The following is a 16,752-nucleotide window of genomic DNA, read 5'->3' as shown; positions in this document are numbered from 1 at the left end:
TTATTTGTGCAGGACAAAAACAAATGTGCATATTGACTTTAAAACCTTTTTTTCTGTGAGCAAAAGTGTCTGATAAGAGAGTGGTTGTTGAAATAAAGGTTATAGTATATGTTTTGTCATGTAATCTGAATATGAGCACCTCAACTGCATGTAAAATAAAACAGCTTTAAATGAATGAAGTCTTCATTGAATGTGAGTGTAAATCTTTTTAAATAGACATTGAAACTATTTAATTTGAACTTTTAAATGATTTTATTAAATTACTGAGAGCACTGTTAAAATGTAAATTTATTGTCAGCATAAACATAATAATAACAACCACAACATGGCTGCCAAAAGCAGTAATCTCTTAAAATCCAAGAAGCAAATAAAAGTCAGTCTTCACCAAGTCTTCATGTCAAGAGGTTCTTCACTAAGATCAGCCCATTGATGACCACCTTTCCTGAGCTTATCACAGATTGTGTGCTAAAATACCATACAGAGCATTTAGATAATGTTTATTTTGGCATATTTAATATCTTATTTACCAGTGAACAACTCTACAGTGGACACAATCTTCAGCTCACCTCACACGGACACAAACAACAAGAACAGCTATGCTAGGATCTAAATAATGGCTCTGGATTCAGGAGTGTGTCAGTGGACTATAAACATCCTGAAAGGGAGACAATCAGTCAGAGTTGGCAAGTTAATATCTAAATCAATATTCATAAACACAGGTATGCCACAAGAGTGTGTTCAGAGTCCTTTATTGTTCACGCTCTTACATATGACTGTACTGCCAGTTTTGTCAACAAGCAACCATCTCATCTCATCAATTTGCTTTTGATCATCATACATGTTGGACCTTAGACTTCTTAAGGAATAACCTCAAAGCTGCGAATCTTATGCATACCTTAGCAGGAAAACACAGGTCACTTGCTTGGAAACTACAAATACGACACAAAGAAGACAAGGTTAGGAAACCAAACAGAGGAACTGCTTTTATTGATTCAACATCAGCTATAGAATGATCTCAGAGTGATTTATTTCAAACACTCAACTGAAGTTTTGAGGTAAGTTTAAAATATGTTATTATTTTCACATGCTTTCAGGTCAGCAGCAACACAGAGACTGAGAAGCGAAACAACAACTGTCAAACTGCAGAACTATTCACTTCGATTTCAGAATCATGAAGATTAACAGTTAAAATAAAAGTGGTGTGTCAGATGAAGAAAACACTCGGAGTCAGAGATTAAATTAAAATGAAGAAAATTTACTGAAGATATTTTGCAGTTTTATTGCAGAAGGGCTCCACACTCATACAGAGCTTGCTGTCCTTTCTTCTGACTTAAAGAAAAAGCAACACAGCTATTATACTCTTTACAAAAAACCATAAATGGTGTCAACTTAGGTTAAAGGTTCCAATTGGTTAAAGCAGTGGTCCTCAACCCACGGTATGTGAAACAATTGGTACTTGAAATCATTATTCATATAAAAATGTGCATATTGTCTCGGTTACATCTCGGTCAATTGAGAGCCCAAGTTTAACCCATAAGGAGCAAAAGGAGTAAGAAACAGGCATCTTTGTAAAGTTTTTTTTGTGAAGGGAAAAAGGCACATGAAGGACTCACAGACTGCCAACTGATAGAGATCGCAATTGACGATGACTTTTTAGGGGCAGTTCGCATATCATGTCTTTTCTAGAGTTTGCATAAGTTTGTTGTTTTTCAATGGATGCCTTCCAGAAGCACACAGTTGAGTGAATACCACGAGCGCACCGCGAGTCACATGAAAAGAACAGATCGATCAGCTTCAGCTTGTTTGGAAAATACACATTTTGGTAAAATAAATTATCCCAGACAAACACACCTAAACACTGCAGTGCTTTGTCATTTTCTTCATGAATAAAATTTGTATCAGAGTTACAGCAGTGTTTTGTCAGCTTGTCATCCTCTAAGAAAATGGTTGATGGTCGCCTAGCAACCTATAACCTACTAAACCCCCCGTTCTACTGTAAAATCGTCAAGCATTGACCAGTCCATGGTGATGAGTACCCCTGGATTAAAGCAAAGGTAGACAATTCTGCAGGAAATCGGTACAGTTGAAGTCAGAATTTTTTTCTTAAATTTTTGCCAAACAATGTTTAACAGAGCAAGAAAAATTTTTACAATGTGTCTGATAACATTTATGTGTCAGGAGAAAGTCTTATTTTGTTTTATTTTGGCTAGAATAAAAGCAGTTTTTAATTTTTTAAGAACCATTTTCAGGACAAAATTATTATGCCCTTTAAGCTATATTTTTTCTTTAGTTTACGGAACAAACCATCATTATACAATAACTTGCCTAATTACCCTAACTTGCTTATTTACCCTAATTATGTCTTTAAATGTTACTTTAAGCTGTACACAAGTGTCTTGAAAAATATCTAGTCAAATATTATTTACTGTCATAATGGCAAAGATAAAATAAATCATTTATTACAAATGAGTTATTAAAACTATTATGTTTAGAAATGTGCTGAAAAAAATATTTTTGTTAAACAGAAATTTGGGGGGAAAAAATAAACAGGGGGGATATGAAATACGTCCGGATATGAAAAGACAGAGTTCCTGGGTCAGGTCAACCACAGACTATTTAGAGCTGATTCCTCAGACACATGTACACACGCAAGAGAACAATCTATTATTAAAAAAATAATAATAAATAAATAAAAACTTAAGGTTGTCTTCGTATTCTCAGCTGTCTTATCAAACTGGTTCAAAACTGGTATAATCAGCATTCAGGCTGCTATATTCTTATGCATCCATGCAGTTACATTAAAACCCACAGAATCCTGACTTGAACATGTAGTGTCTAAATGGTTATGTAAATCTTCCAGCTTAATCACAGACTTGTATTATGGTTCTTTGTAGTAAATGCTGCTCCATCTGAAAGTAGCTGCTGAAGATTTACTGCTGATTACAGAGCCACTTTTATTGCCAAAATGACGTTGAATATCACCTTTGATTAATCCTGCAGCCTTACTGACTATCGGAGATAACACTTCAGCTTTCATCAAGAAGGCCCAATAAGCTTTCACTTTCCTTCCAAGCTGAAGAAGTTGAGAAGTTGAGAATGAAGAGCTTTGCATTCCATCCATGACCCTGTGATACAGAGGGACAGTAGAGTCTGCTTACCTACTGTATTTTATCCTGGTTTGGTTTGTAATTCTGACACAGAAATAAACAAAAAAGAAAGAAGAACATGCATAAATGCAGACACAGCACTTAAGGTCGAGATGTGGGCTGATGAAATCATTGTTTCACAAAATATACAGACTGGCTGTACACAGAAAAATGCAACGGCATCGTTTTTCAGATTTATCTACTCTGAGACCCGGTTTCAAAAAATAGCGGTTTCAGTCTCCTAAAATGCCAGATCTGTCAGAATAAAACAAACAATGCCTTCTAAATTTTTGCATATACAGCTGAACACATCTCTGTGTGCACAGAGCCTAAAATGCTTTAATATACATGACAGGCCAGTACTTGACAATTTAACTTTGTAAAGTGAAAAATAAAGTCTGTCTGTGCATATACTGTACAGTCCTGTACTCTGCCATTGTTGTTTGAGTTGTCAGGTATTTCCACATCAGTATGATAACAGTATAATTTTCAAACAATGCACTTTTAAATCTGTTATCAACAGTGTGCCATGTAAATTTGTGGCCAAAACGTATAAAGATTTTGCATTTTATTTTAAAATGCTATTTGTAAACTTGTAAATCAGTAATTTAGCATCTGAAAGTTCCATTTACACTAATTTGTTTTAGTTTTAATACGATATTTTAGAATGAAAATGATCCACCTAGCCACTGGCAGCCCCAGAAAATCTACTTAGAGGTGGTTATTTGAGGCTACACCAAATCTTGATTATATTATCATAACCTATTATTATAGTTTATCTATATCGTCACCTTAGAATTATAAGGTTCTATCCGACATTTTTTTGTCAAAACTGAGATATTGACAGTTTTATTAAATGACAACTTATTTACATTATGGGAAGTTTTTTTTTTATAAGTTGTTTACATTTTAAAACGTTTTATTTAAAAAACAAATATTACACACATACTGTTTGCTATGGAATGCAAAAACTTTAAAGTTCAATATCTCAAAATCATTAAGAACGCAGATAGAACCTTATAATTCCAATGTGATGATATTTCTTTTTGAGCCACAATATTATTAATACAGCTACTTAATTGATGTATCTTTTTATTTATTTTTTATTTTTTGCAAAATACACCTACAAAATCATTGAGATTTTTACCCCTTGTAAGTAAACCAGCAGAAAAAAAAATAATTAAGGTAAATAAACAAGATTTAAGAAAAAGCTGCTTTTAAAATGCATTTGCTTTTTTTTGGGGGGGGGGGGTTGTGGTTTTTAATCATACAAAACACAATTTTTCATTAAAAAAAAAAATGTATTAATAAAAAGTGTACAATCTCATGAACCCAAAATCGTGTTTAATCTCTCATCATCAAGCACTACTAAACAAATTATGTTATACGAACTTTATCCTTAATAAAAAAATAATAATTAAAAAAATGTAAGTCAAACTTAAAATTGCTGTGGTAAAGTCAGCTTATCTGCTGCGGTTGAATGTCAGCAGTTCATCTCCGAGGTGCAGCCAGAAGAACGGTCAATTATCTATTACCACATGCTTAAAGGGGGAGGGGCAGTGAATCAGCAACATCGGTGGCACCAATAAAGCCACAATAATTTAGTGGCTGCATTTTATTAATTTATTGAAATATTGTGAATTTATGTAGGTACATTTAAATAAATAATATAAACAGAAAAATCATATTGCGGTGGCCACTGGGGTGAACATGGGGTGGCCATGGCCAGCACGTCCATAGAGGCAATCTCCGCGACACACCTCCCTCACCACCCGCGTCCTCAGTTATATCCGCACATAGGGTGGCAGAATAGAGAGAGCGGTGTCCGTGACACCTCCCTCACCACTCGCGTCCTCAGTTATATATGCGCATAGGGCGACAGAATTGAGAGCGCAGCAACCGCGACACCTCCCTCACCACCCGCATCCTCAGTTTTCACTTTCGGGTTGAGGGCGGCATGATCTTCCTCTGCCTAGAGCGACAATTCAGCTTGCTCCGGCCCTGGCCGTGGTGCACGTTTCAGCTCCAGGCAGTCAGCAGGTGCTTTTAACACAGCACCCCAGGTAAGCGCACGTTAAACAGTTCATCAAGGATCTACCACTGAGTCTCATCTCACTAAAGTTGTTAAATGTGATTAAATCAATCTTGTCTCTATCTGACGACTCTTTGGTCTTTTGAATCTTTTACTTGTTCTCAGGTGTTTTGACTAAGCACAAAGAAAAGTTAATATATAAATTTATGTAACTACATACACTGATTCTGCACATTGGACTAATTGCTTGCCTTTATTTCCTATAATGTATAAACTTATTGTGCTTTGTACTTTTATGATGTTATAGACTCGTTTTGTTATAAATATGCATACAGTGAAGATGACGGTCATATAAATATGTAGCTGCATGACGCCTCAACATTTTTGGTGTCTGTTAAGTTGCTAATATCAAATAAAAATAGGCAGTTCCTTAAATCATGTTTTGATCTTATTGTTAAGATAATGTAACAACAAAGATGTAAATCATGATGTGAATAATGTTTTAAAATACATTGTTCATTTTGAAGATTTAACCAACGTGTCCTCAGGAGTATTTTACCATTTCAAACTTCTGTCTGAACTTACAAGGAAATTATGCAAAACTGAACTGTGTGTACCTAATATTGAGAAAAAGCCCCAATCAGCGAATGTCCGCATCAATGCCTCTTTTTTCAGATGTGGACGGAAGGCGCAATTGTAGAAAAACTTGTGCACTTTAAAACTAAAATATATTAGTATAAATGGAGCCTAAATGTCCACAAAACAAGACATAAATGTCACTGGATAAACTAGAAGCACAGCACATTCAAGTTACAAATGGCCCACTCATGCTAAAATTAGGTGGAAAAGATGTGTTTGAAAACATTTTCCTGAAGCTCCAGTTGTAAAAAGCACACCACATTCCTACAGAGAAAAAGGGTGTACAGTGAGAAGCACCATGAACCTTTTTTGTTCTCTTGAGAAATACACTTGAACTGTTTGCTTTTGTCTCTGTGTGTGTGTGCGTATAATCTGTCCCTGTTGCTCACAGCATCTGTACACCTCATCACAAGGAGTCCCGTGTGTGACCCTGATATCGCATCTGTCTACCTCTGACCTGCTGCTCTGATGGGTTGTAACTAGAGCCTGTTTTCCTCTTTGGAGTTTGAGCTTGAGGAAGGCAGCTAAATTTACTGTGGAGGTCCCACAGTGTGGCCTACATTTCAAACCTATATCTCCTCTATGACCATAACCTAGGGATACCGGAAAGAAACACGATGAAGCGCAGAGGAGCTTTCCTTACCAGCGATAACGTTCACTAACACTAGTTATTCAAACCAATGTATGATATATTAATATATACTGTAAAGGGAGACTAAGAAATTCTATATGTAAGCATAATTTGTGCATGAATGTAGCAAATTTCCATCTCTGTTAGTTATGTCACATGCGACAGATTAGTTCCAACAAAAATGAAAATTATGTTATTAATTACTCACCCTTATGTCATTACAAGCCCCTGGGACATGGTCAAAACATTATATGGTTCATGTGGTTTATCTGTAATATGTGGCAAAAGTTAATATGTCAAGTAGGTAAAGTCTAGATGGCATACAGTTGAGGATACATCAGTATAGCATCGGTTTTGTGACACTGTACAACGATAAATAATATTTTTACTTTACTGTGAGGGTTGCGTGGGGTAGGGGTAGAAGTTAATAAAATACAGTTTATTGGATAATTTAATTAATAATATGAATAATACACAAGCATTGTATTCCCCATAGTAAGCAACAATCCCAATTCTATTTCTTTTACTCCTTGGCAATTTAACAGAGTGTGAATGGGAAGGGCTTTAAATTTTCACCATCTTCACCATTACAACACTAGCACACGTCATTGCAAACTCTTGTTTCATATGACATTGATGATGGTGACTGCTGTAGTTAATCCAGTTGCGTTCTTTTTTTTGGTGTTTATCTTTATGAAATCACTGAAGGTATATATCATGTTATCATAACAATATACTGTAATATGGCTGTTACGTAGTGGAAGCATCGTGCTACGCACATAAAGATAAGCATGACTGTCTATTAAAAGAGGTCACCCGGAGTCCCCTTTCCTGCACCCCAAGCACACAGGTTAAGTTGTCAAAAAGGGTTAACAAATGTATTTAACATAAGTATTTTCAATAAAAACCAAGGTCATAAGAGAACAAAAGGCCAAAACAACAAACAAAACAAAGTACGCTACCTAATATTAATCTTCTAAGCTTCTAACCTAAACAAAAATAAAAGATTTGTGAAAAAATGTAACAATTCTACCCACATTGTCTATCTATTAAACATGAGAAGAGTGACAAAAGAAATTTAAAAGCAAACATTTTTTAAGGCATGATGGTAAAACACGAACGCCGTTATGAATGTATTAAAACATATGCTTGTTTATTGTAAAAATTCATTATAATGACAAAAAAACTTATTTGTGGATATCTTTACCTATGTTTGCAGCCATGCTGCCATTGTAGACGGTGTACCTCTTGGTTTTGAGTGTGGTCCTGGAAAATCTCTGTTTCAAGGGCTATCTAGCACTTCCCCTAAGGGCTGATTTATAGTTCTGTGTCATGCGCACGCCGACGGTCCATCGCAGCCTTCGTGTGGTCACATAGCCCTCGCCATGCCCGTCATTAAGGTAGTGTTCAGAAAAAAACTAAACACCAGCAAAGAAACTCGACACAGAAGAACATCAAAACCTTACTGCCAGCTTGCGTTTCGGAAGTGTCGTTGCAGAGCAACACAAACAGCACGCAGAAGTATAAATGCATGGCAATGTGCAAGGCAGTCGCTGTAAATCACGCCGATCACTCGACACAGAAGTATAAACCAGGCTTTAGCCCTACACCTTCAAGCTGCAGACAATTAGGACACCCCACTGGAACAAGCAAAATGAGAGGTAGGGATAAGGGCGAAGGGGTAGAATTGGGATTGGGCCTAATGTTCAAACTGTTTTAAACAAACAGAAATGGAGAAGATTTGCAGAAATGCAGAAGATTTAAACAGAGTTGTTTTTACAGCTTTTGGTGCACAAAATTGTTTATTGATCTTTATAAAATTACACTTGAACCACTAATGTCACATGAAAGGTTTTGGCAATGTTTTTGTTTGTTTTTTTTCAGGAAATTGAATAGGACCGTTTTTTGTCTATTTAGAATAAAGGATTTTTTTTTTTTTTTTTTTTTTTTTTGGTGTTTGTGTTCTGATAACAAAGGTCTCAGGGTATTAAAGGCAAGGCAAGGCAAGTTTATTTATATAGCACATTTCATACACAATGGCAATTCAAAGTGCTTTACATAAACAAGAATAAAAGAAACAAGTAAAATAAAAATAAAAACAAATAATAAAAATGCGTAAAAACAAAACAAAACATAAAAACAGGTGAAATGTGATATAAAAGAATGAAGAAGAAGAGAAAAACATGAGTGCGATCTGTCGGGCGCAGCACAGTGCTCATTCAGTAAAGGCACAGCTAAACAGATGTGTTTTCAGTCTTGATTTGAATGTGCCTAATGTTGGAGCACATCTGATCATTTCTGGAAGCTGATTCCAGCAGCGAGGGGCATAGTGGCTGAAAGCTGATTCACCCTGCTTTGACTGAACTCTTTGAACTTCTAGTTTATTTGATCCTAAAGATCTGAGTGATCTGTTAGGTTTGTATTCAGTGAGCATATCTGTAATGTATTTAGGTCCTAGGCCATTTACTGATTTATAGACCAGTAATAATACTTTAAAATATATTCTGAATGTAACTGGGAGCCAGTGTAGAGACCTGAAGACAGGTGTGATGTGCTCTGATTTTCTGGTTCTAGTTAGAATTCTGGCTGCAGCGTTCTGGATGAGCTGCAACTGTCTGACTGTCTTTTTAGGAAGACCAGTGAGGAGGCCATTACAGTAATCCACCCTGCTGCTGATAAAAGCATGAACAAGTTTTTCTAAATCTTCACTAGAAACAAAGTATCTGATTCTTGCTATGTTTTTGAGATGATAGTATGCTGATTTACTGACTGCTTTAAAACAAAATAAGAAAGAGTAATTAATAACTGCATTTTAATTTTTATGTGAACTACTCCATTAATAGCTGTACTGGAAAACTGAAAGCTGTTTCACATAAAGAAGTGTAGTATCATACAAAGATCCGACAATGAAGCTGGAACTGGCGAATGAGTAATTTTTAATCATAAAATAAACAAAATTAATTGAAGTGACTGCCTCTCACAAACAACTGCAGCATAATCAAAACAGTGGCGGAAATGTCCCAGACCTCTCATCCAACACCTTCACAATCATCTCCTTCCACCTGTACATCTGGAGCTCCTCCATGAGACTCAAGACTGGTATGGTGCACACTTCACTCATTAACACACTCCATTGGCCTTACTTACTCTGCTCCCACAACACCATTATCCTCACAATGCTCCATTTAAAATAACAAGATTCTGATTCAAGAAACTGAAGTTTATATAAAGCACTTATCTACAGACTGAGGCACAAAAACAGCTTGGAAAAATAATTAGGGGTAAAGAACATAAGGTTATGCATGAGTAAGTGGATGGTAGTCATGCACGTCTGTGCACGTCATTAAAATATAAATTTTTATTTAGAATTTATCCATATTCATGATTTGATTTAAGCATTTCAAACTTTTTTTCATTTCATTTTATTTAGTCACTTAATTTATATTTATTTATATTATTTTATAATTTCATCCAATTTTAATTTTTCAATTCATTAAAAAGTGTAACAGAGTACAAAAAAATACAAATCATTTAATTACAATCACATCTCATATACAAATTAGATATATGAATAATCACAAAAATGGCATTCATTCATTTACTTTTCGGCTTAGTCCCTTTATTAATCTGAAGTCACCATAGCGGAATAAACCCAAAACATATATCCATCATATGTTTTACGCAGTGGATGCCCTTCCAGCTGCAACCCATCTCTGGGAAACATATACACTCTCATTTACATTCATACACTACAGACAATTTAACCTACTCAATTCACCTGTACCACACGTCTTTGGACTGTGGGGGAAACCGGAGCACCCGGAGGAAATTCACGCGAACATGATGAGAACATGCAAACTCCACACAGAAACGCCAACTCACCCAGCCAAGGTTTGAACTAGCGACTTTCTTGCTGTGAGGCAACAGCACTACCTACTGCGCCACCAGGTCGCCCTACAATTTGATTTCAACTATATAAATGACCATACCTGTCAACATTGGGATGTGAAAAAAAGGAATACCCCCCCCAACCCCACCACCACCACACAAACAAAAATCTGCTACTAAATCTGTTCATCTGAAGATGTTTTATTGTAAATACACAGTTGAAACGGTCAGTAAATTGTTTATTATTATTATTATTAACAAGAGGACAGAATAAATAGCATACATCACAAAATGGCTTAGCCTTTAGCCTTTGAAAAGTAATAGCTATTATTAAGAAATTGAATCAAGCTATCAAATTTCAATTTCTTGATAAAGAGCAGCGATTGAATCTCTCATTTAGATTTTTCGTTTGATTACATAAATTTACAGAGGTGTCATTTTAAAAATCCACACATTTATAATGAAAGCATTTGATTGATTTTCTAACTGTTTAACCTTATTGAAGACCAAATTTGTTGTGTTTAAAAGAAAAACCACAGAGATTAACATGTTTAGAAAGTATTATTAATATTTGTAGTAATAGTAGTAGTAGTAGTAGTAGAAGAAAATGTCATTTCAAATACGCACCAAAAACCTGCTTCAAATCGTGTGTATAGAATCCGTTTGGGAAACAGTGTCTATATATCACTATGAAGCGCGACTGAGTCAGGCACCACTACATAAACCGACTGTGTTTTTGGGATTGCATAGGAAGGGCAACAACGCCTGTAATGGGAAGAAAGGGAATCCTGCCATTTTTATATTTATTTCAAAATGTTTTCATGCCTAAATATAATAAAAGCACGGAACAGATTCACATTTAAGAGCAAGGAGTGTCCTCTGATGGTTTAGTGGTATGTGATCGGCTTTTTGATGTTTATTGCCACCCTTCACAGAAAGATTAAAAATACGAGACAAATACGGTAAAATAGCTTTACGAGGTGATAGTGGGATAGAATTTTAAAATACTTGAGAATCCTGGAAAAAACAGGAAGGTTGACAGGTATGAAAATGACAGATATCTAAATATATGTTCAAATATAATATACATAATAAATATCTTCATAAAATGTCAATATGTCAGATAGGGGTGAAACAATTTATTGTGCTACAAATTATTATGATGCAAAAATGTCACAATATGCATTGTGGCGTTATGACAATTTTATTACGATATGACGTCCGCAAAATCACACGACGTGAGCTGCTGACCATGAGCTGTTACTACAGAGAGAGCGGGCACGCGCCCTAGGATAGAAGCATGCACGTCTACTTTAGTGAACAAAACCTGCATTTGCTGTGAATAACAGGTAATAAAAATAACATTCCATTTGTGGCATAGAGTGATCGTTTGGGAGCCGCGCGGGAAGTATGAACATCACTTAGCAATGCAAATGAAACCGAAAGCGAGCACATCATTTGAATAATCATATCGCAATTTGAGTTTTGATTACGACAAGCATTTTATGTTTTTTTTTTTTCCATATCAAACACACAGTGTTGTGCATGAGAGTAAGTGTTTAACAGTTTCTGTGTAACTACTATAGCCTATAAATATTGAATATAATGCAAGAGGTAATCTGATAATGACAAATGTTTGATTTTACCAGTTAATAAATGGTCAAATAATATTTTCAATGACATATTGCAAGCATATGTCTCAAACATAACAATACAACCTTGTATTTATAAATAGTTGTATTCTGATGCCATCACTTTACTGTGCATTAATGACCAGGACAAATTTAAAGTGTGTTCAAGTTATTTATTCAAAATCTATTCAAAATTTAGCAAAAATGCACATCAACATAATACACTTGATAGCGCCACCATCAGTGACGCCAAAGATATAGTAAACCTGCTTAAACCAATGAAAAGGCCCCCGGCTGTCCTATTTGATGAAAAGACGGCCACCGTCACTCATCGTGCACATCATGAAGACAGCCATCCATAAAAACCTCTCAGACAGACAAACAGAAGTTGAGGATTAACTTATAGAACTGCAGACTTCCTGGAAATGTAAATATTTCGATTTTTTTGCCAAAAAAAAAACTGCAAGTGACCAAGCAAAGCCTTAAGCTCTTACTGTCAAATTCACTTGAATAGAATGCTATTTTTTATTTTTGCACCTTTACTTAAATTTTTCCTTAATTTTGTGTCTGTCATTCATTCATTCATTTTCATTTCATTTTCGGCTTAGTCCTTTTATTAATCCGGGGTCGCCACAGCGGAGTGAACCGCCAACTTATCCAGCACATTTTTATGCAGCGGATGCCCTTCCAGCTGCAACCCATCTCTAGGAAACATTCACACACATTTACACACATACAACAAACAATTAAGCCTACCCAATTCACCTACGCATGTCTTTGGACAGTGGGGGAAACCGAAGCACCCGGAGGAAACCCACACAAACGCAGAGATAACATGCAAACTCCACACAGAAATGCCAACTGAACCGAGGATCGAACCAGCGACCTTCTTGTTGTGAGGCGACAGCACTACCTACTGTGCTACTGCATCACCGTGTTTTATTTTCCAAAGACAGGTCTATTTAATTTATCTCCTCAAAGAAGGTTCAGTTTAAATGAAAGAAGTTAAAACAAAAGAAATACATTGAAAATTGTTTACTTGGTAATTTTTAAATAAATCTTTTATTTGCATCTTAGTTTCATTTTCAATTTTTTTCCAAATATCGTTAGACACATAGTATCTTAAGCTGAGTGTATTGTTACACCCCTAATGTCAGATTTCAGTATGGGGCTACACTTGCATAATGTTACAGGTGTAATCTGCCAGTTGTCACCCTAACTGTGTCTTCAATATGATGCACAAAGGACTTTAATGACTACTCCAGATTATTTATAGATCTATGACAATTTTTAAGTGCTACTTAAATTACAATGCTCTTTGGAAACAGGCTATAGCATTAAGGTCAGTCACACAATCATTTTTAATGATCTACTTAGGCGTACGATGCTTTGGGGAAACAAACCCTAGGCTAGTAAATTAAAAAAGAGTGTAAAAGAAACGTAAACATGGGTTTTCGTAAGTGTGCAAAGGCAACAGAGTGGTGGGGGGATGTAATTTTAGCCGAGGGGGAACCCCCAGCCCACTAGTCCCTCAGAATGTGTATTTGAGCAAGGAACACCCTAGCTGTAAAGCACAGTTTATACCAAAGAGGAGAACCCTGGTTTTTACCAAGTTGGACTAATTGTTGCCTTATGCAACAAAACTGTACAAATGTATCAAAGTGCACAAACAATTGCTAAGTTTCTTAGATCCAAGCAGTGTATGTCTTTAGAATCATAATATTCCTCATAAGCTTAGCCCCAAGCTAATTTTAAGATAATGTTTTTTTTTACTGATGCTTCATCATAAATGATGTTAGCTCAGATGTGACGCATACATGAACTAACATGTCTGTCACTTTACACTGGAATGCACGCAGCATTGTGCCGGCTTGCCTCCGAAGAGTATTTTTTGCATCCTCTCCAACTTCACTAAAGTGTTAAGAAGGAACATCATGTCAGTTGTGAAATGTGTTTGGATTGGTTCACTAAACTGATAACAGTACATGTTTTTGAAGCCATAATCTGCAGCTTGTTTCTTTAAGACTTGTTAAAGATAACTGATTGTGGAGTCATAAGTGACACAGAGCCTTGTAGCTGCTTTCCATATTTATAGAAACGTACATCTCGTATTGCGTGCACGTTCTTGCTGAGGGCAAAGTTATGTACAGCTAAGCAGCTGTCTGCACGCGTTTTGCATGAAAGACACGCCTTGACGTGAGCTATGTTGAGATGTAAAACATCTCTGACCAGACGAACATTACTTTGAACATATCACACACCCTTCAATGAGGCAGTGTCACAGGCTCTCAATGTCTGCTGGGCTCTGGGAAGATGCACTCAAAAAAATGATATGTTGGCGTTAATTAACTGTTTTTGGCCACTGGTTCCACGTAACCGAGTTAAGTTACCTTTAAGAAAGAATATTAATTTTAGTGAACTTAAGTTAGTTACATAAAGGTAATGTAATGTTGTTTAGTTCAATCAATGTAACATTTATAATTTAGCTTTAATCATTGTAGTTATTTAAGTTCAATTATTCTAAAATTGATATTGTTATGTTTAACCAAATAAAAAAACAGTTTCCGTTTCATTGAGTTTATTCAAAAGCATTTTTACAGTTTTACACATTTTCCAGCAATAAAATGATTATCAAAATCCAAATACTGTCTTTATCTGTATCTTCACTTATTACAATAAGTTAAAATATTAATACTAGTAAAAATAATAGTAATACAAGTATGAAGTAAATTGAAAACAATAAATAATTTTAAAAATATGCTTACAAAAACATCATAAAATACACTTTTCATAATAATACTTTTCATATATTACAAAAAACATTCAAAAATAATATTCTGCCTTCAAATGATATATCAAAAATATACTTAGAAAAATCAAGTCTTCTTTTGTAAACTATACTGTACCTTCTTTAAACTGAAAAAGCAGATAACACTTCAGTTGTTCAAAGAAAGATTAACATTTTAAAGCAAAGTAACACGAAAAGCACTAAACCATAAATTAGACCAACCATCACAGAACATGCAATAGCTACACACATTCATCTCTCTGACATTTGCACCATTTCTGCACATTTGCACCAGACACTTTCTTACAACCACTCCCTATATCTAAAAAACAAAACATTGTGCATGAAGTCTGCTTCACACAGGTGTGTGGGCTTGACAAACCACATGTAGAAGCATTCTTAATTCTTAAAATTTTTTGTATAATTAGCACATCTTGGGTGTATCGCCTCTTCCTGTTGATTTGCTGAATGTCTCCTCAATTGTAAGTCACTTTAGACAAAAAAGTCTGCTAAATGTTAATGTAACCACTGTAGATTCATAAGGTGGCGTTGCACATCAAGGTTTGTGCTTCATCATGCCCAGCATCCTAAAAAAGTCAGGTAAAAAAATAAAACATTTACCAACAGATCAAAGGTGAAAGGAGTAATTGGTTTAAGAGGAAAATACAAAATGTTTAAAACAATAAAATAAAATAGCTTACCATTTACTCCCTCACTTAGGGGCTTTGAGGATGCATTGCATTCACACCTTTTTTTCCACTGGTGATGTTCTAAATGACATGAAATGACAATTAGTAATTTACTAAATAATTATTAGTTAAAATTACTAGTAATTTTTACTGTACATCATTTTAATGTATGTATAGGCATCTAAAGGCATAGTACCTGGATGATCCACAGTCTCCTCAGCCAGATATGGGACTTTAGAGGTTGAGCTGTAAACCTGTGAGGGAGAAAATAGATGTGAGTGAGCAAAGATTTAAAATAATAAAATATAATAATATAAATAGCAAACTACTAAACTTAAAAATTTAAACGTGTTAGATGACCAAACAAATAAGCTTACATTACATATGTCATCATGCTAGATGTGATGCTATTTAAGTGTCACATATGCTTGTCAAGATTTTTTTTTTAAGTTAACAGGCTTGAATACAATTAAATAATAAATAACAATGTGCCAACACCATTTTAATTAATATTATGTAAGTTATCAAAACTGGCATTCAAACTTGACAAACTGCTTGACACTCATTTAAAATAAAGACTATCAAATCAAATAAAAAATTAAATCACTTTTATTGTCACATTATCAGCAGCATGTGTGCTATGATGAGTGAAAAGCTTAGACCAAGTTATTCTAACATGACTATTCCTTACTACCAACGTTTGCAACTTTATTTTGGGGGAGTTAATATATACCAAGTATAAAATTTCACAGGAATGCAAAACAAACTATACATTTATCTGTCTATAATGTGGAAAAGACACAGGCAACATGGCAATTTCATAGCAATACTATACACAAACACAACATAGTATTACAAGAGAGTACATTTATGATTCAAATGTTGTCACAGCCTCAGTATAAATACATAAAAAGTAAAAAAAAAAATCTCACCTGTGTGTCCACATTGGGGAAAGCTTTGTGCACGTTCTCAATTTGTACTGTAATCTTCATCTTTTGATTCCCATAATATGGCGCCGAGCTGAGAGTGATCGTTGTGGTTTGAATCTTTTTACTTCCTGTGTTGTTTTGAAACTGCGCATGAGCAGATATTACTCCACCTATTGACCAAAATGCAGTACTGCAGAAGCAACACAACTCCCTTGCATTCATGTTACATAAGCGAGCTGTTTAAATGTGAAAACTTACTTTTTCTCATTTTTTCCAACACAACACTTTTATTTTTAATACACAAACATAAGTGAATTGTTTAATTTAAACATAGTTACATTCTTTGGACCAACTAAAGCCATAATTCATTTTTTTGAGT

General features: G+C 35.1%; 1 long non-coding RNA gene across 1 annotated transcript; it reads right to left on the bottom strand.

Annotated features, from left to right (window-relative positions):
* Positions 1-14,528: 14,528 nt before the first annotated feature.
* LOC137490485 (uncharacterized) lies at positions 14,529-16,472 on the bottom strand. The gene is made up of 4 exons (XR_015507318.1): positions 16,377-16,472; positions 15,641-15,698; positions 15,457-15,525; positions 14,529-15,342 (listed from the first exon to the last, which is right to left on the bottom strand). It is a non-coding gene; the product is annotated as an uncharacterized LOC137490485 (long non-coding RNA).
* Positions 16,473-16,752: the final 280 nt, after the last annotated feature.

The sequence above is a fragment of the Danio rerio genome, chromosome 14 (assembly GCF_052040795.2).
Source record: "Danio rerio strain M-AB ecotype USA chromosome 14, GRCz13ab, whole genome shotgun sequence".
NCBI classification, from domain to species: domain Eukaryota; kingdom Metazoa; phylum Chordata; class Actinopteri; order Cypriniformes; family Danionidae; genus Danio; species Danio rerio.
This window is presented reverse-complemented; position numbering and strand designations above follow the sequence as displayed.